The following is a 20,600-nucleotide window of genomic DNA, read 5'->3' as shown; positions in this document are numbered from 1 at the left end:
AAAAAGGCCACATCACAAAACATCCTACGTAAAAGTTTTACTGACATTTTAGTTAAAAATTAAAGATTGACGCTAAGGGCTGCTTGTGTATACTGAAACAGGTGGCGTCAGACTGGGTGGCGCGTGCACCGGCTATACTACGATGTGGACATGAGATCACGCCATCTAGTGATAAAAATTGATAAATTCTGCTTTACGTGATAGAAAGGTTACAGCCGTTTTTATAGCAGATGTGTCTACGACTTCAAAACATTTTATAGTATGAAGACATAATTTAAAGGCAGTAAGAAAAAGTTTTTTCAGTAATTTGATGAAGTAAAATACAGTAAGTGATTAAACTACAACGAGAGTATGCGGAGGAAAACATTTCATAAAAAACGACGAAAAATTGACAAAGATGAAAAAATCTTAAGGATCCTTCAGTAAAGGTTTGAAGTTATTGAAAAAATTCTTATTACGTAATTGTAACTGTTCACTAAGAATAAGATTATCATTGAAAGAGAAGTGTTCGAGTATTTCCATTTCCTCGAGAACGTAAAGTCTACGACCTTTTTTCTGTGTGCAGAATATTAATTTCCTCAGGTTTGTGACCTGTGATAAGCAAATGATCAGCGAAAGAAGAATTATAAATGTTAGTATCTTTTTTCCCCAATAGATGCTCTTTATATCTGACGGAAAAAGCTCGCCCTGTTTGTCCTATATAATATGAAGGACATGGCTCGCAAATGATTTTATAGACTCCTGAATGTAGCAAAGGGGAAGGTACTGATTTTTAATTGTGAAGGAGATTGGTTTTCAGATTATTATTTGTGGAGAATGTAGCATTGCAGTTTCCTCTCTTTAAGAGAGGCGCAGGATTCAGTAAGAGAGAGGCCCTAAAAACGTCATGGAAAAATATTAGCGATGTCATGTCAGTGGCACCTGATGCTGATCCCACACTGCACAGCAATACTCCAGAACAGGGCGGACAAGTGTGGTGTAAGCAGTCGCTTCAGTAGTCCTGTTGCACTTTCTAAGTGTTCTGCCCCCCCTGCGGGTCTGGGGATTAGAATAGGCCCGCGGTATTCCTGCCTGTCGTACGAGGCGACTAAAACGAGTTTCAACCGTTTCGGCCTTCCATGTGATGGTCCCACTTGGGGTTTGACCTCCATTTTTCAAAATTCTACAGAAATACGAGCCTTTTGGGGAAGGACACTTTACATGGTGTACCACTGGTCCTAAGTGCACTAAGACCTAGGCACTCACCATTGCACTGGCGCTGTAACCATACCCACTATTCCTCAAATTGGGCCTCAACGCGTGATGGGTTGTCCAAGTTACGCCCATAGTGCATCTCAATCTGCACCAGCGATCATGATGGACTTTCCATGGCTCCAGAAATCCAGCACGGTAGCCAGCCCGTTGTGGTGGGGTCGTCATGTACCCTCTAGGTTGTAGCCCCCTGACAACACAGGGATCATACTGCCGATACCTGAGCTGCACCCTCCCCACGTCGGCCAAGGAGTAGATGCCCGTCTCCTTGGGGCATCAGCACTCCCGGCAATGGTCATCCTGCCAGGTGGCCCTTGCTGTGGCTGGGTGGCGCCCGTGGGGAGAGCCCCTGGTCGGAGTGGGTGGTATCGGGGCGGACGTTTCGCAGATGAAACATCAACATGTATCAGGTCGTTCCGCGGCCGCGTCTTTCAAAAGAAAAGGTACCGTTTCTAGTTTTGGTTCTCCTACCATTTCCCCCTTGGCCACTCCATGGGAGAAGGGACAGGCCCGCCGGCTTGGGGCGAAATACTTCCCCCGCTATTTGGTCTGTTCTCGAACCGATGGGGGGACGTTCGCCACCTCCAAGCCCATGATCTTTATTCAGCACATTGAGGACGTCTTCGGGGACATCGAGGCTCTCAGCAAGGTGCGTTCAGGGTCCGTTCTTATTAATACCACCTCCGCCACACAGTCGGCGGCGCTCCAGGCGTGCGACCGCCTAGGGGACATCCCAGTAACCATTGTCCCACATCTGGCACTAAATAGGACGCAGGGGGTTATTTTTCATCGTGACCTCCTGCTACAATCTGATGAGCTCAGGGCCAACCTGGACCGCCGAGGCGTGCATTTCGACCGGCGAGTCCAGCGCGGCCCCAAAGACCTTCGCATCGACACCGGGGCCTTTATCCTCGCCTTCGAGGGGGACGTTCTCCCGGAGAAGGTAAAGGTGATGTGCTACCGGTGTGACGTGCGACCTTACGTCCCGCCTCCTATGTGCTGTTTTAGGTGTTTGCGCTTTGGGCACCTTTCATCACGGTGTGAGGCTGAGCCCCTTTGTGGCGATTGTGGAAGTCCTCTTCATGAGGAACATACATGCACCCCACCACCTCGATGCGTTAATTGTCCTGGTGTCCACTCGCCTAGATCCTCAGGCTGCCCCGCATATCAGAAGGAGAAGAAGATACAAGAAATCAAAACTTTGGATCGGCTCTCTTATTCTGAGGCCTGGAAGAAGTACGACGGCCTCCATCCCGTGTCATTGACCACTTCGTTCGCCTCAGTTGTGTCCACTCCTTCCGCGGTATCCTCACCCCTATCCTGTCCCTCCTCCGCCCATCAGGGGGCTCTGCCTCCGCCTCCCAAATCCCTCACTTACAAATTCTCCTCCCCCGTGGCCCCAACCCCCTCTGCCCCAGTGGCCCCTCCTCCTCCTCCTCCTCCTCCTCCTCCTCCTCCTCCTCCTCCTCCTCCTCCTCCTCCTGCTCCCCCCCACCTGAGAAGCGATCCTCTTCTCAGGCGTCCATCGGGGCAACGTTCCGGACCCCAGCTTCCGAGGTCCGGCGTTCCAAAACGGACCCCGCGCGTGAGGACCTTCTTCAGGTCCAGCCCACCATCCCTGTGCCTCCTCGGCCTTAAAAGAAGGCCTCCAAAAAGAAGTCTCTATCCCCCTCTCCACCCCGGCGCGTTTCGTCTCACGCTCCATCCGTGAGTCGCTGCTCCCGACCGTCCTCAGTTTCGCCGGGACGCTCTGCTGCCAGGCGCTCCGCCGGCCTTTCGTCGGCAAATGATGCGGCCCCTCCTACACAACCAGGGACAGCTGCCGCGGCTGGCGACGACTCGATGGAACAGGATCCGCCTCCCGTCGGTTGTAGCGTTGTTCACTCGCAACCTGGCCCTCCGCGGCCGTCGAGGTGACCAGCTCTTCCTCCGTCTCGTTCCCCCAACCTTTTGACTAGCGACGGCGTTGTTTCATTGGAACATACGAGGTATTCGATCTAATCGGGAGGAATTACAACTGCTCCTCCGCCTGCACTGTCTGCTCGTCCTTGGTCTCCAGGAAACCAAGTTGCGCCCGACTGACCGTATTGCCTTTACCCACTATACCTCGGAGCGGTATGACCTCACCCCTGTGGACGGTATCCCAGCTCATGGTGGGGTCATGTTGCTCGTTCGGGACGATGTTTATTACCATCCCATCCCATTGACCACCCCACTCCAAGCAATAGCTGTCCGCATTACTCTTTCTGCTTTTACTTTTTCAGTTTGTACCATCTACACTCCACCGTCATCTGCTGTTAGTCGGGCTGACACGATGCACCTGATCGTTCAGCTTCCCCCGCCGTTCTTATTGTTTGGCGACTTCAATGCCCATCATCCCCTTTGGGGCTCTCCTGCATCTTGTCCAAGAGGCTCACTCTTGGCGGATGTCTTCAACCATCTCAATCTTGTCTGTCTCAATACCGGCGCCCCGACTTTCCTCTCGGACTCTACTCAAACCTACTCCCACTTGGACCTTTCGATCTGTTCTACCACTCTTGCCCATCGGTTCGAGTGGTATGTCCTTTCTGACACCTATTCGAGCGACCACTTCCCCTGTGTCGTTCGTCTCCTGCACCACACCCCATCCCCACGTCCTTCGAGCTGGAACATACTGAAAGCTGACTGGGGACTTTACTCCTCCCTGGCGACCTTTCCGGACCACGATTTTCCCAGTTGTGACAGTCAGGTCGAATACCTCACGGCTGTTATCATCAGTGCTGCCGAACGTTCCATTCCTCGTACTACTACTACTTCTTCTTCACGTCGCGTTTCCGTCCCCTGGTGGAACGAGGCTTGTAGGGACGCTACCCGTGCTCGACGACGTGCTTTACGAACCTTTCGCCGCCATCCTACGTTGGCGAATTGTATCGAATACAAACGACTCCGAGCGCAATGCCGTAGAGTCATCAAAGACAGCAAAAAAGCTTGTTGGGCCTCTTTCACCAGCTCCTTTAACAGTTTCACTCCCTCTTCTGTCGTTTGGGATAGCCTGCGCCGGCTGTCGGGCATTAAGGCCCACTCCTCAGTACCTGGCCTGACGTCAGGTAATGAGGTCCTTGTTGATCCTGTGGCTGTCTCCAACGCCTTTGGCCGCTTTTTCGCGGAGGTTTCAAGCTCCGCCCATTACCACCCTGCCTTTCTTCCCAGGAAAGAGGCAGAAGAGGCTCGGCGACCTTCTTTCCACTCGCTGAATCTGGAAACTTATAATGCCCCCTTTACTATGCGGGAACTCGAACGTGCGCTTGCACTGTCCCGGTCCTCTGCTCCGGGGCCAGATGCCATTCACGTTCAGATGCTGGCACACCTTTCTCCGGCGGGCAAAAGCTTCCTTCTTCGTACCTACAATCGCGTCTGGACCGAAGGTCAAGTCCCCATGCGTTGGCGTGACGCCGTTGTTGTTCCTATACCCAAACCCGGGAAGGATAGTTACCGCCCCATTTCTCTTACAAGCTGTGTCTGTAAGGTGATGGAGAGCATGGTTAATGCTCGGTTAGTCTGCATTTTTGAATCTCGACGACTACTTACTAATGTCCAATGCGACTCTCGTCGCCGCCGCTCCGCTGTTGACCACCTTGTGACCTTGTCGACATTCATCATGAACAACTTTTTGCGAAGGCGCCAAACGCTAGCCGTGTTCTTCGACTTGGAGAAGGCTTATGATACCTGTTGGAGAGGAGGTATCCTCCGCACTATGCACAGGTGGGGCCTACGCGGTCGCCTGCCCTTTTTTATTGATTCCTTTTTAACGGAACGAAAGTTTAGGGTACGTGTGGGTTCCGTATTGTCCGACGTCTTCCTCCAGGTGAACGGAGTGCCTCAGGGCTCCGTCTTGAGTGTAGCCCTTTTTGCCATCGCGATCAATCGAATTATGGATTGCATTCCACCTAATGTCTCAGGCTCTCACTTTGTCGATGACTTCGCGATCTACAGCAGTGCCCAGAGAACATGCCTCCTGGATCGCTCCCTTCAGCGTTGTCTAGACAGCCTCTACTTTTGGAGCGTGGCAAATGGCTTCCGGTTCTCTGAAGAGAAGACGGTTTGAATCAACTTTTGGAGATATAAAGCGTTCCTTCCGCCATCCTTACATCTCGGTCCCGTTGTTCTCCCATTCGTGGACAAAACTAAGTTTCTAGGGCTCACGTTGGACAGGAAACTGTGTTGGTCTCCACATGTCTCTTACCTGGCGGCCCGTTGTACACGTTCCCTTAATGTCCTCAGAGTTCTTAGCGGTTCATCTTGGGGAGCGGATCGCACTGTCCTGCTTTGCTTGTATCGGTCCATAGTCCGATCGAATCTGGATTATGGGAGCTTCGTGTACTCGTCTGCTCGGCCATCCCTCTTACGCCGGCTCAACTCCATCCACCATCGGGGGATACGTCTTGCGACCGGAGCCTTCTACACTAGTCCTGTCAAGAGTCTTTATACTGAAGCTGCCGAGTTACCATTGACCTACCAGCGCGACGTACTGCTGTGTCGGTATGCCTGCCGGCTGTTGTCTATGCCCGACCACCCTTCTTACCAGTCCTTCTTCGCCGATTCTCTCGACCGTCATACGGGTTGTATGTGTCTGCCCTGCTGCCCCCCGGAGTCAGCTTCTGTTGCTTGCTTCGACAATTGGATTTTGCCCTCCCTACCACCTTCAGAGAGGGTGAGAGCCCGACACCACCTTGGCTCCAGGCTCCGGTTCCTATTTATCTCGACCTCAGCTCACTCCTGAAGGAGGGTACTCCGGCTGCAGTGTATTGCTCACAGTTTGTCGAACTTCGTGCTCGACTTGCCGGTCACACCTTTATTTACACCGATGGCTCCAAAACTGACGACGGTGTCGGCTGTGCCTTTGTCGTCGGGGCCGCCACCTTTAAATACCGGCTCCTCGACCAATGTTCCAGCTTTACGGCCCATCTTTTTGCTCTCCATCAGGCCGTTCAGTATGCCCGCCGTCACCGCCATTCATCGTATGTACTCTGCTCTGACTCACTCAGTGCTCTTCAGGGCCTTGGAGCTCCCAATCCGGTCCATCCCTTGATTCAACGGATACAGCAGTCCCTCCATTCTTTCGCTGATGGTGGTTCTGTCAGCTTTCTGTGGGTTCCTGGACATGTAGGAGTGCCTGGGAATGAGGCTGCGGATGCTGCAGCCAAGGCTGCAGTCTTCCTGCCTCGGCCAGCCTCCCATTGTGTCCCGTCATCTGACGTTCGTGGGGATGTATGTAAGAGGCTTGTGTCGTTGTGGTGGGATGCTTGGTCATCCCTCCAAGGAAACAAGCTCCGGGCACTAAAACCGCTCCCAACTGCTTGGACAACATCCTCCCGACCGTCTCGGCGCGAGGAGGTCCTTCTGACCAGGTTGCGGATTGGGCATTGCCGGTTTAGCCACCGCTACCTGCTCTCCGTTGACCCAGCCCCGCAGTGCCCTTGTGGTCAGGCATTAACAGTGCGCCATGTTTTATTGTCGTGTCCCCGTTTCAGTCAATTTCGTGTTATCCTGTCCCTGCCATCTACTTTACCGGATGTTTTAGCTGATGACGCTCGAGCAGCTGCTCGTATTCTGCGTTTTATAACTTTAACTGGCTTGTCCAAAGACATTTAACCTTTTTACTTATTTTATCTGCAGCTTTGTCAGGTCCTTCTGATGTCCCCCCGTCCCCTTGAGTTTTAGCGGATTCCATGTGCTCTAACACCAGTGACTGGGCGCTAATGACCTCAGCAGTTGAGCGCCCTTAAACCCTACCAAAAAAAAAAAAATCTACCAATCCATCGGTCACCGAATCTGTTGTTGAGAAGCGTATCAGCACTTCGACTGAAATGTGCAGGAGCTCCATCGTGCATGAACCACATGTTGTGTCGTACTTCTAAAGGCACATGTTCTAGCAGCTCAGGTAGAGTATCCCGTATGAAATCATGATAACGTGCTCCACTGAGCGTAGGTGGAAGGACATGGGGCCCAAACCAGATATCACCAACAATGCCTGCCCAAACGTTCACAGAAAATCTGTGTTGATGACGTGATTGCACAATTGCGTGTGGATTCTCGTCAGCCCACACATGTTGATAGTGAAAATTTACAATTTGATCACGTTTGAATGAAGCCACATCCGTAAAGAGAACATTTGCAATGAAATGAGGATTGACATATTGTTGGATGAACTATTCGCAAAAGTGTACCCGTGGAGGCCAATCAGCTGCTGATAGTGCCTGCACACGCTGTACACGGTACGGAAACAACTGGTTCTCCCGTAGCACTCTCCATACAGAGACGTGGTCAACGTTACCTTGTACAACAGCAACTTCTCTGACGCTGACATTAGGGTTATCGTCAACTGCATGAAGAATTGCCTCGTCCATTGCAGTTGTCCTCGTCGTTCTAGTTCTTCCCCAGTCGCGAGTCATAGTCTCGAATGTTCCGTGTTCCCTAAGACGCCGATCAATTGCTTCGAACGTCTTCCTGTCGGGACACCTTCGTTATGGAAATTTGTCTAGATACAAACGTACCGCGCCACGGCTGTTGCCCCGTGATAATCCATACATCAAATGGGCATTTGCCAACTCCGTATTTGTAAACATTGCACTGACTGCAAATCCACGTTCGTGATGAACACTAACCTGTTGATGCTACGTACTGATGTGCTTGATGCTACTACTGTAGACCAATGAGTCGCATGTCAACTCAAGCACCGAAGTCAACATTATCTTCCTTCAATTGGGCCAACTGGCGGTGAATCGAGGAAGTACAGTATATACTGACGAAACTCATATAACACGGAAATTAAGCGTTTCCGGACACATGTCCACATAACATTTTCTTTGTGTTTGAGGAATGTTTCCTGATAGTTTGGCCGTACCATTTTGTAACACACTGTATACTTCCGGTGTAAAAATCAAATAGTCTCCATCACGGTTTCATATTAATTTTTAGCAACCAGTTTCGGCTCTTTCCTCAGACAATCTTTAGGCTTTCCCCGCTGCAAGACAGTAATAAATACACATTCAGTATAGGTAGAGGAAAATATGCCCAAACATCTAAAACATTAGCTAAAATAAATAAAAAGGTATTACACCTATTATGAATGCTGGTAGCGGCATACGGAGCGAGATCCGTAGAAGGAAGGATATATCTGTTGAATAAGGCTGCCTTTTTACGTGCTTTTAGGTGGAGTCCTTCGACGCCCATACCGACACGATGGCCAACACAAACAATCTGCTGCCATCTCTGCGTAAGTGAGGTCTCGAAGGATGTGGGTACTGCCATGTTTGCATACGTCTGGTTAAGGTTAGTTATTAGAACAAAGAGTAGCGTTTTGAAGGGCAAAGGGGAAATGTGCCAAGGCATGAACAAAGGGAAAAAACCTCTGTGATAGTTGGGTCACGTAAGTCTAGAAGCCGTTTTCTTGCTGCCCGCGACAGGTCATGAAAGGATAGGCTTTCATAGTACTGGGTGCCACGCGGACGGATATCTTCGACGTTGTACGGTGATGGTACTCAGCAGCAGGTGCTGCTAGGTGTCTGTGTTGGCTTCTCGGTCAGCGTCAGCGTACCTGTAACGGTAAGGTTCATCGTCGTTTAGTGTCTGATAGATCATATAGCGGACTCAGTCTCGAGTGTTGGCAGTTTGTGCGTTAGTGTGTGAGCTTGTAAGGTGTCCATAATTTCGCACCTTACAAGCACTCGTCTACATACTTCGCCGTGATTTACAACCAGAGTTAGGTATTATTGATAGGTTGTAAATCATACATATGAATATTTAAAGAAGACCGCCATTGTTACCTACAAATTGTAAATAGCTTTTAACGAGTATTCAAAATGACAGTCACAATCGCATTATACACTCCTGGAAATGGAAAAAAGAACACATTGACACCGGTGTGTCAGACCCACCATACTTGCTCCGGACACTGCGAGAGGGCTGTACAAGCAATGATCACACGCACTGCACAGCGGACACACCAGGAACCGCGGTGTTGGCCGTCGAATGGCGCTAGCTGCGCAGCATTTGTGCACCGCCGCCGTCAGTGTCAGCCAGTTTGCCGTGGCATACGGAGCTCCATCGCAGTCTTTAACACTGGTAGCATGCCGCGACAGCGTGGACGTGAACCGTATATGCAGTTGACGGACTTTGAGCGAGGGCGTATAGTGGGCATGCGGGAGGCCGGGTGGACGTACCGCCGAATTGCTCAACACGTGGGGCGTGAGGTCTCCACAGTACATCGATGTTGTCGCCAGTGGTCGGCGGAAGGTGCACGTGCCCGTCGACCTGGGACCGGACCGCAGCGACGCACGGATGCACGCCAAGACCGTAGGATCTTAAGCAGTGCCGTAGGGGACCGCACCGCCACTTCCCAGCAAATTAGGGACACTGTTGCTCCTATGGGTATCGGCGAGGACCATTCGCAACCGTCTCCATGAAGCTGGGCTGGGCTACGGTCCCGCACACCGTTAAGCCGTCTTCCGCTCACGTCCCAACATCGTGCAGCCCGCCTCCAGTAGTGTCGCGACAGGCGTGAATGGAGGGGCGAATGGAGACGTGTCGTCTTCAGCGATGAGAGTCGCTTCTGCCTTGGTGCCAATGATGGTCGTATGCGTGTTTGGCGCCGTGCAGGTGAGCGCCACAATCAGGACTGCATACGACCGAGGCACACAGGGCCAACACCCAGCATCATGGTGTGGGGAGCGATCTCCTACACTGGCCATACACCACTGGTGATCGTCGAGGGGACACTGAATAGTGCACGGTACATCCAAACCGTCATCGAACCCATCGTTCTACCATTCCTAGACCGGCAAGGGAACTTGCTGTTCCAACAGGACAATGCACGTCCGCATGTATCCCGTGCCACCCAACGTGCTCTAGAAGGTGTAAGTCAACTACCCTGGCCAGCAAGATCTCCGGATCTGTCCCCCATTGAGCATGTTTGGGACTGGATGAAGCGTCGTCTCACGCGGTCTGCACGTCCAGCACGAACGCTGGTCCAACTGAGGCGCCAGGTGGAAATGGCATGGCAAGCCGTTCCACAGGACTACATCCAGCATCTCTACGATCGTCTCCATGGGAGAATAGCAGCCTGCATTGCCGCGAAAGGTGGATATACACTGTACTAGTGCCGACATTGTGCATGCTCTGTTGCCTGTGTCTATGTGCCTGTGGTTCTGTCAGTGTGATCATGTGATGTATCTGACCCTAGGAATGTGTCAATAAAGTTTCCCCTTCCTGGGACAATGAATTCACGGTGTTCTTATTTCAATTTCCAGGAGTGAGATATATATATATATATATATATATATATATATGTCACCTACCTGTTCCAACCCACGATGGGGTCATCTTCAGGGCAATTTACACTGAAAAGTTATAATATTAGTAAGTAATCATGTACGTAATCTACAAGCAATTAGTCAAAGTTACTTAAATAAACAGACTTCAATACCCATTTGGTCGCTCGCTGGAGTCTTCACCCTGCCTGTGCACGGTTGGTGCCTGTGCACGGTTGGCTTTTTCTTTATTGTTATTTTGCACCTCATACAAGGTGGGCTGGCAGTGAAAAATTTTACTCCACTCTTCAGCCACAAGCAGTACAATAAAAGAGCAAACCAATGAAGACAGAAAAGTAACAGACTGGTGGTTAAAAAAAACAGTTGAGACAATAATTGAATACATGAAGCCCTTCACACTCAACGAAAAAACAAGAAAACTGTCGGCACTGTGCACAAACACTGATGATTTAGACGACACATGCAAACGAAGGAGCGTGGGCAGTGAAAAACCCTGAATCACAAACACGACGGCACATACAATAAACCTATGCTGGTGATCTCCAGCACGCGAATGTTCACTTAATGTGTGCGAGTCTGGGGACCTGCCAGCAGGGGGAGAAAGTGGTGGGGGAGGGAGAGCAGAGATGCCAATGGGAGGGGAGGAGGAGGGAAGGGAGAGAGGGTGCACTGATGAAAAAACACAGGAAGTGGGAGGGTAGGATCAACATTGATAGGAGGGGTAGATGGAGGGGAGGAGGGCATCATCAGGGAGGGGGAGCTGGCAGAAGCCACCTTGGGAGAGGGTAAGGAGAGTGGAGAGTCTAGTTTCCGGGAGCTGTAGAGGATCATGGTTGGCTCTCTGCATGAGGTTAAATAACGGCAAACAACACGAGGGCAGGCGCTAACGCCCTCAACGGTGACCAACAGTTGTTACATGCATCATCAAGAAATCGTAAAATTTAAAGTTTGCTCTAGTTGTAATATAAAACATGTTGTTGTTGTTGTGGTCTTCAGTCCTGAGACTGGTTTGATGCAGCTCTCCATGCTACTCTATCCTGTGCAAGCTTCATCTCCCAGTACCTAGTGCAACCTACATCCTTCTGAATCTGCTTAGTGTATTCATCTCTTAGTCTCCCTCTACGATTTTTACCCTCCACGCTGCCCTCCTATGCTAAATTTGTGATCCCTTGATGCCTCAAAACATGTTCTACCAACCGATCCCTTCTTCCAGTCAAGTTGTCACAAACTTTTCTTCTCCCCAATCCTATTCAATACCTCCTCATTAGTTATGTGATCTACCCATCTAATCTTCAGCATTCTTCTGTAGCACCACATTTCGAAAGCTTCTATTCTCTTCTTGTCCTAACTATTTATAGTCCATATTTCACTTCCATACGAATACTTTCAGAAACGACTTCCTCACACTTAAATCTATACTCGATGTTAACAAATTTCTCTTCTTCAGAAACGATTTCCTTGCCATTGCCAGTCTACATTTTATATCCTCTCTACTTCGACCATCATCAGTTATTTTATTCCCTAAATAGCAAAACTCCTTCACTACTTTAAGTGTCTCATTTCCTAATGTAATCCCCTCAGCATCACCCGATTTAATTCGACTAAATTCCATTATCCTCGTTTTGCTTTTGTTGATGTTCATCTTACATCCTCCTTTCAAGACACTGTCCATTCCGTTCAACTGCTCTCCCAAGTCCTTTGCTGTCTCTGACAGAATTACAATGTCATCGGCGAACATCAAAGTTTTTACTTCTTCTCCATGAATTTCAATACCTACTCCGAATTTTTCTTTTGTTTCCTATACTGCTTGCTCAATATACAGATTGAATAACATCGGGGATAGGCTACAACCCTGTCTCACTCCCTTCCAAACCACTGCTCCCTTTTCATGTCCCTCGACTCTTATAACTGCCATCTGGTTTCTGTACAAATTGTAAATAGCCTTTCGCTCCCTGTATTATACCCCTGCCACCTTCAGAGTTTGAAAGAGAGTATTCCAGTTAACATTGTCAAAAGCTTTCTCTAAGTCTACAAATACTAGAAACGTAGGTTTGCCTTTCCTTAATCTTTCTTCTAAGATAAGTCGTAAGGTCAGTATTGCCTCACGTGTTCCAACATTTCTACGGAATCCAAACTGATCTTCCCCGAGGTGGGCTTCTACCAGTTTTTCCATTCGTCTGTAAAGAATTCGCGTTAGTATTTTGCAGCTGTGACTTATTAAACTGATAGTTCGGTAATTTTCACATCTGTCAACACCTGCTTTCTTTGGGATTGGAATTATTATATTATTCTTGACGTCTGAGGGTATTTCGCCTGTCTCATACATCGTGCTCGCCAGATGGTAGAGTTTTGTCATGACTGGCTCTCCCGAGGCCATCAGTAGTTCTAATGGAATGTTGTCTACTCCCGGGGCCTTGTTTCGACTCAGGTCTTTCAGTGCTCTGTCAAACTCTTCACGCAGTATCATATCTCCCATTTCATCTTCATCTACATCCTCTTCCATTTCCATAATAATGTCCTCAAGTACATCGCCCTTGTATAGACCCTCTATATACTCCTTCCACCTTTCTGCTTTCCCTTCTTTGCTTAGAACTGGGTTTCCATCTGAGCTCTTGATATTCATACAAGTCGTTCTCTTATCTCCAAAGGTCTCTTTAATTTTCCTGTAGGCGGTATCTATCTTACCCCTAGTGAGATAGGCCTCTACATCCTTACATTTGTCCTCTAGCCATCCCTGCTTAGCCATTTTGCATTTCCTGTCGATCTGATTTTTGAGACGTTTGTATTCCTTTTTGCCTGTTTCACTTACTGCATTTTTATATTTTCTCCTTTCATCAATTAAATTCAGTATTTCTTCTGTTACCCAAGGATTTCTACTAGCCCTCGTCTTTTTACCTACTTGATCCTCTGCTGCCTTCACTACTTCATCCCTCAAAGCTACCCATTCTTCTTCTACTGTATTTATTTCCCCCATTCCTGTCAATTGCTCCCTTATGCTATCCCTGAATCTCTGTACAACCTCTGGTTCTTTTAGTTTATCCAGGTCCCATCTCCTTAAATTCCCATCATTTTGCATTTTCTTCAATTTTAATCTACAGTTCATAACCAATAGATTGTGGTCAGTCCACATCTGCCCCTGGAAATGTCTTACAATTTAAAACCTGGTTCCTAAATCTGTCTTACCATTATATAATCTATCTGATACCTTCTAGTATCTCAAGGATTCTTCCAGGTGTACAACCTTCTTTTATGATTCTTGAACCAAGTGTTAGCTATGATTAAGTTATGCTCTGTGCAAAATTCTACAAGGCGGCTTCCTCTTTCATTCCTTCCCCCCAATCCATATTCACCTACTATGTTTCCTTCTCTCCCTTTTCCTACTGACGAATTCCAGTCACCCATGACTATTAAATTTTCGTCTCCCTTCACTACCTGAATAATTTCTTTTATCTCGTCATACATTTCGTCTATTTCTTCATCTGCAGAGCTAGTTGGCATTTAAACTTGTACTACTGTAGTAGGCATGGGCTTTTTGTCTATCTTGGCCACAATAATGCGTTCACTATGCTGTTTGTAGTAGCTAACCCGCACTCCTATTTTTTATTCATTATTAAAGCTACTCCTGCATTACCCCTATTTGATTTTGTATTTATAACCCTGTAATCACCTGACCAAAAGTCTTGTTCCTCCTGCCACCGAACTTCACTAATTTCCACTATATCTAACTTTAACCTATCCATTTCCCTTTTTAAATTTTCTAACCTACCTGCCCGATTAAGGGATCTGATATTCCACGCTCCGATCCGTAGAACGCCAGTTTTCTTTCTCCTGATAACGTCATCCTCCTGAGTAGTCCCCGCCTGGAGATCCGAATGGGGGACTATTTTACCTCCGGAATATTTTACCTAAGAGGACGCCATCATATAAAACATAATAAATAATTAAACCTCGAGAAATTTACAATTATTTAAAATTCAGGTAACTGTTGTCCCACTCATTTTTCACATCGTTTGTGGATAGAGCAGAGCCCTCTATCTTATGTGGTAGGGACGCTGTTGTCATGGGCGATAGTATATATCAAGCGCCCCCTAGCCTGTGTGATTGGGATGCTGTCGTCATGGTAGCCGCTTCGTATAAGTCATCCGCTGTAATACCCTCTTTGCGAGGCGTTCGTTGTTATGGTAACGGCGTACCATAACCATTCTTCCGCCATGTTGTTGTCATTCTATGTGGTCTTCTGCTGCTGTGTTATCTTTGCACAGCATGCCTTGTCGTGGTGTGTTCTGGCTGCTATCCATAAAAGTTGTTACTATTGCTGATGACCAGAACTGTACTTCATATGAGAGAGACTGTATTAAAAAACTAATCACAGGTTAATCGACCGAGGAATGATGTAACTCGTTTCCTTTCAGCAATATTTCTCCTTTCTCTGCGTGATGCACTAAATGAATGCTGCTATGACTGCTCTCCTCTCCGTTCCTTTGACTGTTGCATCAATCACCTGTGCTGTCATCGATGCGCAGGACTGTCACCTAAGATTATTTGCTGGGTCCACAGATCTAACCTCCAGGCTTTACACTTCCCTATAGCACAGATCTCCCCTGTTCGTCGTTGTTTCTACTGGAGCTGCTAACATAATTATTATTACGCCTCTGGTTTCTGAATATTTCTCAGTTTTGAAACATTCCAGTCGATTCGGTCTGTTTGGCTGAGGCAAGATCTCTAGTAGCTCTGGTTAGCAACTGAGGACTCAGATTAAAGGATTAAGGTTACCATACTCAGACCTGTAGAACGGCTTCTAATGCTTAAATATCAGTCTTGCAATGGCTTCATACTATAATGTGCCGTAACAGTACAAGTAAGTTAGTCAAATGCTAATCAGTTATGCAGTGCTATGACTTCCATGAAAACGGTTACCTTTCAATGTATCGAAGAAACTAGTTCTTAGAAATTGCTGGTCATGATTTTATTGTATCTAAATACCTTGTAAGTGACGTGCTCTTAAGTCGTGTTTACGAAATGGTTGGAGTCCTGAGCTATATCCTGATAGCTAAAAGATTCACATGCAAATGGAAATGCTATCTGACATTCAAATCAAAGCAAATGACTGGGTCGCCACCAACTCTAGCCGCACGACAAACAAGAGGTTCGACTGATTCGGAAAGTTAAGTCATAAGAAAAAACTCATAGGAGAACATTCATTGTAATGCCATTCATAAAAATGGAATATAATTATGATGATCCAGGGATTGTTGACATGAATCAAATGTTAAGGTGAAAAGTGTGTGAAGACACTGAATAAGAGCAGCTTGCAGCGACCTTCCTGAAAAAAAGATCTAAAGAATTTGTTTTAACTATATGGGAACACGAATCACTGGACCTGTGCGGACGGAAACGCTGTGGACGAGCTAACAAGGAACCTACAAGGTAAATGGCGTAGTTTAAAGAGAGACAACATCGGTACAAGGGATAAGACCTCAAACAAAATTATTTCTTAGGACACTGATATGACACATATATATATATATATATATATATATATATATATATATATATATATATATATATATATATATATAAAACTGCTGTTGCCTGGTAACTACGTATGGTCGCTTATGAAACGCTATACGATTCACAACAGAAGCTCTAAATTGCGGTCGTAATTAGAGGGCACGGAAAAGGTTTAATACTCTTTTCAGTCCCACATTCATTCAAAGAACAGCAAGGACGGCCCCATTACCTTCATGCAACGAAGGTAGGTTTGGTCCGTTGTGTTGAGAAATGTTTAAATAACAGTAAATCTGAATATAACGGTTGCAATTGTAGTTGAACCTCGGTTTGGAGAGAGCGCCTCAACGAGGGCCACATATATGTGCTTACGCGCTTAACATAAAACCACAAACCACAAATACAATTGAATAATCCGGACAGGATGCATTTAATATCCCAGAATCAGAGCAATAAGTAAATTGTAGGACAGAGGCAGGGAGCCACAGTAAAGTTAGGCCTTTCTTTTCTCTTTGCCCCATCTTGAGAGTTAGTGCTGTATCTAGAGCTTAACCATTTTCAGCCATAGGTGCATTAATACTGTTGGGACTCCTTTCATTTATATTCGAGAAAATTTCTTGTTTTACTTAAAATATTGATTATCCAATTCAATAACAATTCTTAATTATATATCTTCTATTCCTATCCGTTATTACTTTCTTCCTTCTTCATATTTAATTTGCTTCTTCTTTCCTTTTTGTTCCTGAGGGGAAACGTTATATTCTGGCATTCGCCTCACAGGTAGGGAAACCCCTCAAAAACCCCACCTGGGATGATGTATCTTACATAAGTGCTTTACTTTATATAGTATTTTCCTCTAGTATCTCAGTTTATTTAATTTTTCATTGGAGAAGTGACATTTCCACTTCAGCTTTCATCAACTAAATGGCTAATATTATTAGGTCCAAGTGTAATTGTTCTATCAAATTTTTTATTAGCCTCCCTAATACATTTTGCTATAGTATGTGATGGAAATTTATACTGAAAGCGTGGAAAATTAAAAGGCATAAATTCTTCTTGTAATGTTCTTGTTGTTAACGTATAAGGGTGAAGTATATTAATTCCTATATTGCTGAGAAGCTCAATAAGTCGGCGCTGTAGCGGTAATATTCACTGAATTATCTATGTCTTGATTTTTAGTACACAGACTTGATCTAGCAGAAATTCGTAGGATTCTTCTCTCTGTACTTAAAACTGTTTGCCTGTTCACTTACATTCCATACTTGTGCCCCATATTCCAAGACTGGTCTTAAAAATATTTTGTAAGTATAAATTAATGTACTATTGCGTGCTCCTCTTATTCATCTTCTAATTAACGTCAGAATTCAGATTCTTCTCCTTGCCTTTACTAGGATATTATCTAGGTTAGGATTCCATGGCAGTGTTGTCCATTATAAGACCATAAACAATTTGCTTATAGTTTTGGTAAGATTTCTTCTCCCCAGAGTTCTAACTTTACCTATGTTTGTAATTTACTAGTAGTACAATTTCTGTGTCTAAATATCACCAATTGACTCTTCCATGCATTAGGTTTAATATGCCAGGTACTGAGCCTTCTTTATAATTCTGAGAGATATTGTGTATTATTCAATTCTTCAGATGTTCTATCGTGACACCAATAAACTGTGTCATCTGCACTAAGTGCCAAGCCTTCATTCCAATGGGTAGGCTGTGGAACATCAGTTGTATATATGCTGAGCAGCAAAGGTGAAAGAATAGCACCCTGTGGCACCTCGGCTTCTGGAATGAACGGACTAGTGTTTTTGACCAATACATATGTAGGTCTATTGTCAATAATAGAACTAAGGCGTAAGGTAAACTGAATTGTTTATAAGCTTGTAATACAATCCTGGTCGCCATACTCTATCAAAAGCCCTTTCTATATCCAAATATAAGGCTGATGCACAATCTGAAACTGAAGGCCTTGGTCTTCTGCAAATTTATATAATCGAATTTCTAATATGTACTCAAAAGATTTTCCAGTAGTTGATAATAGATGATAATAGATGATAATAATGTTATAGGGCGATAGGATGTTGGATTATTTAATGGTTTTCCGGGTTTTCGTATCATTACTTTCGCTGTTTTCCATTGTTTCGGTATTTGTCTTAATTTTAAAACATTGTTGTACAAACATTGTTGCACAAACAGTGTGATGTTCAATTTATTTTCTCCCTTGGTACTGCTCTAAGATGTAGTCAGCTAATTCCATCCATTCCAAGTGAAGTGTCACTGCCATTATTTATTGCTTTATCTATTTCCTCTTCTGTAATTTCTTGAATCAGTGGTAATTGTTCTTCGTTTAAAACCTCTGGGGATGTGAAAATCATTGACATTTCTTCAACTTTTTGTTCGTGTGTATTATTAAAAAGTGGATCATTAGGTATTTTATGAGTTTCTAATAAAACTTCTCTAAAAATTTATGCTTTTCTTGACCATCTGTTATTATATTCCAATTATGTTGTTGTGGAGGATCAATATTTATTTTATCTTCTATAATACGTTTAAAAGTCGTCCAGAAGTTGTATAATTGTTTTTGATCTAACAATACACACGTTTTTGCCCATCTTTGTGAGTGAAAATCTGCTAATTGTCTTTTAACAAGCATATTCAACCTGTTCTGTTATTCTTCAGATTGAAAGCTTTTTAACTGTCGATATATCCTACTTTTTTTAGTTGCCAAAATATTTTCAGGTATCCTTTCTAGATTCTCTTTTATTCTTTTTGCTGGGACACTTTCATATTCCACTTGTTTTATAGCTGCTACAATGGCATAGTGATATTGGTTTAATTCTTCAGCTGTTGTTAAATCAATCACTTCCAGTACATTTTCATCAAGCAATGTTTGATATTTCTCTTGATCCATGTTTTTTAAATCGTATATTACTTTTGTATTTCGTTGACTTTTGATAGAATTTTACATTGTAGTTATTCCTAATAGTGGTAGATTATCACTAGCAATACTTTCGCCTATCCGGTGAGGAGTAAAATATCGATGTATATCGTTACTGTATAAAATACGATCGGGTATTGACGTACAAATCTTTATATTCGACGAGTCGACAATGAAGAGCCTTCTTTTATATATCAGAGGTAAGGATAGACTCTAGTATTCTGCCATTTGTATCCGTTCTGGAATCTCCAAAAGTATTTGATCTAGCATTTAGATCTTCTATAATAATGGAAGGGCCCAGGCTTGTCACATACTCAAAAAATTCCACGAGTAATCTGTCCCTTGGAGGGATATATATTGTTGTTAAAAAGATGAATTTCTTAGTTCTTGTTTGTGTCTTTCTGGCAAATCAATCCTAACTGCTGGACAGATTTTGCTATGTACTACTGCTACTGCTCCACTAACATTCCTTCCACTGGTATTAGTATTATATCTATGGCATATAAAATCCTTGATCGTTATTGGATGCTCAGATACCTTTGTCTGTGCAATACCAATCACATAGACGTTTTCTGACACTATTACTAGATGTTATATTAAATTAATTTTCGATCGTATACCATTTGCATTGACAAAGGCAATAATGGTTTCTCTAGCATTTACATTATTTTTCTCGAGGATCCATTTTTATATGTTGTCTTCAAAATTAGAGCTGGTTCCTATTCTTTAAAATGTTTGTTCTAAATGCTGCCAACTTTTGCAAAAGGTATTTCTTCCACTTGTATACTTCTCTGTGAACTATTCTTTTTTAAAGGTGGCCATTGCTTTGGTGCCAACTGCGTGGTTTCTGTATTGTACGTAATCAGTCCTGAAGATTGCTTATGTGAATAGTCATGGAGTTTAAGCTCTGTGTAATAGCAATCCTCCTGTTGAAGAGTTTCTTGGCTGCATCTACAATGGCTGTTTCTATTTCATTCTTCCTATCAGGTAGTATTTTAGTCAGAGCTGCGGTAACTGCTCTAAGCAGATCATCTACTTGAAAACACTTTTCGTCAATGCCAGCTTCCTTTCTAACTGGTATATTGATGCAGTGTACTTTGGCAGTTGTCAATCGATGCGGCCTGTTTGGGTCTCTTGGGACATCTAACATTGGTTGCTAGCTGGTCTTCTCCACATGTCTGACATTTTGGTTTTACGTTTTAAGCTGTGCAGCTACGTCTAAAATGTTGACCTGCACATTTATCGCATTTTGATGGCTTTGTGCAGTTTTCAGTAGTGTGTTCAAAGCTATAACACTTTACACACTGTAAGGGTTGTGTAGGAGGACGCTTTAAAGATCCTACTGCATGTACCTTGCAGACCACCTTAAAGTGATTTTCCGAAGATAATCTGCTGTATGTTGATCACGCGCACTTTCGCAGTTTCCTTTCCTGTTCCTTTAGATTTCATTCTAACTACCCTGACAAAATTGAGGTCTAGTTTCTTGAGAACATCTTCCACGTCATTAATTGTAACATCAAAATGAACCTTTGTTACGACTACACTCAAACTTGGATAAAGTTCCGGAAATTTCTTTGTTGTTGCTGTTGTTGTTTTTGTTG

Source organism: Schistocerca americana, chromosome 9 (assembly GCF_021461395.2).
Source record: "Schistocerca americana isolate TAMUIC-IGC-003095 chromosome 9, iqSchAmer2.1, whole genome shotgun sequence".
Taxonomy (NCBI): Eukaryota; Metazoa; Arthropoda; class Insecta; order Orthoptera; family Acrididae; genus Schistocerca; species Schistocerca americana.
Note: the sequence above shows the minus strand (reverse complement) of the source record.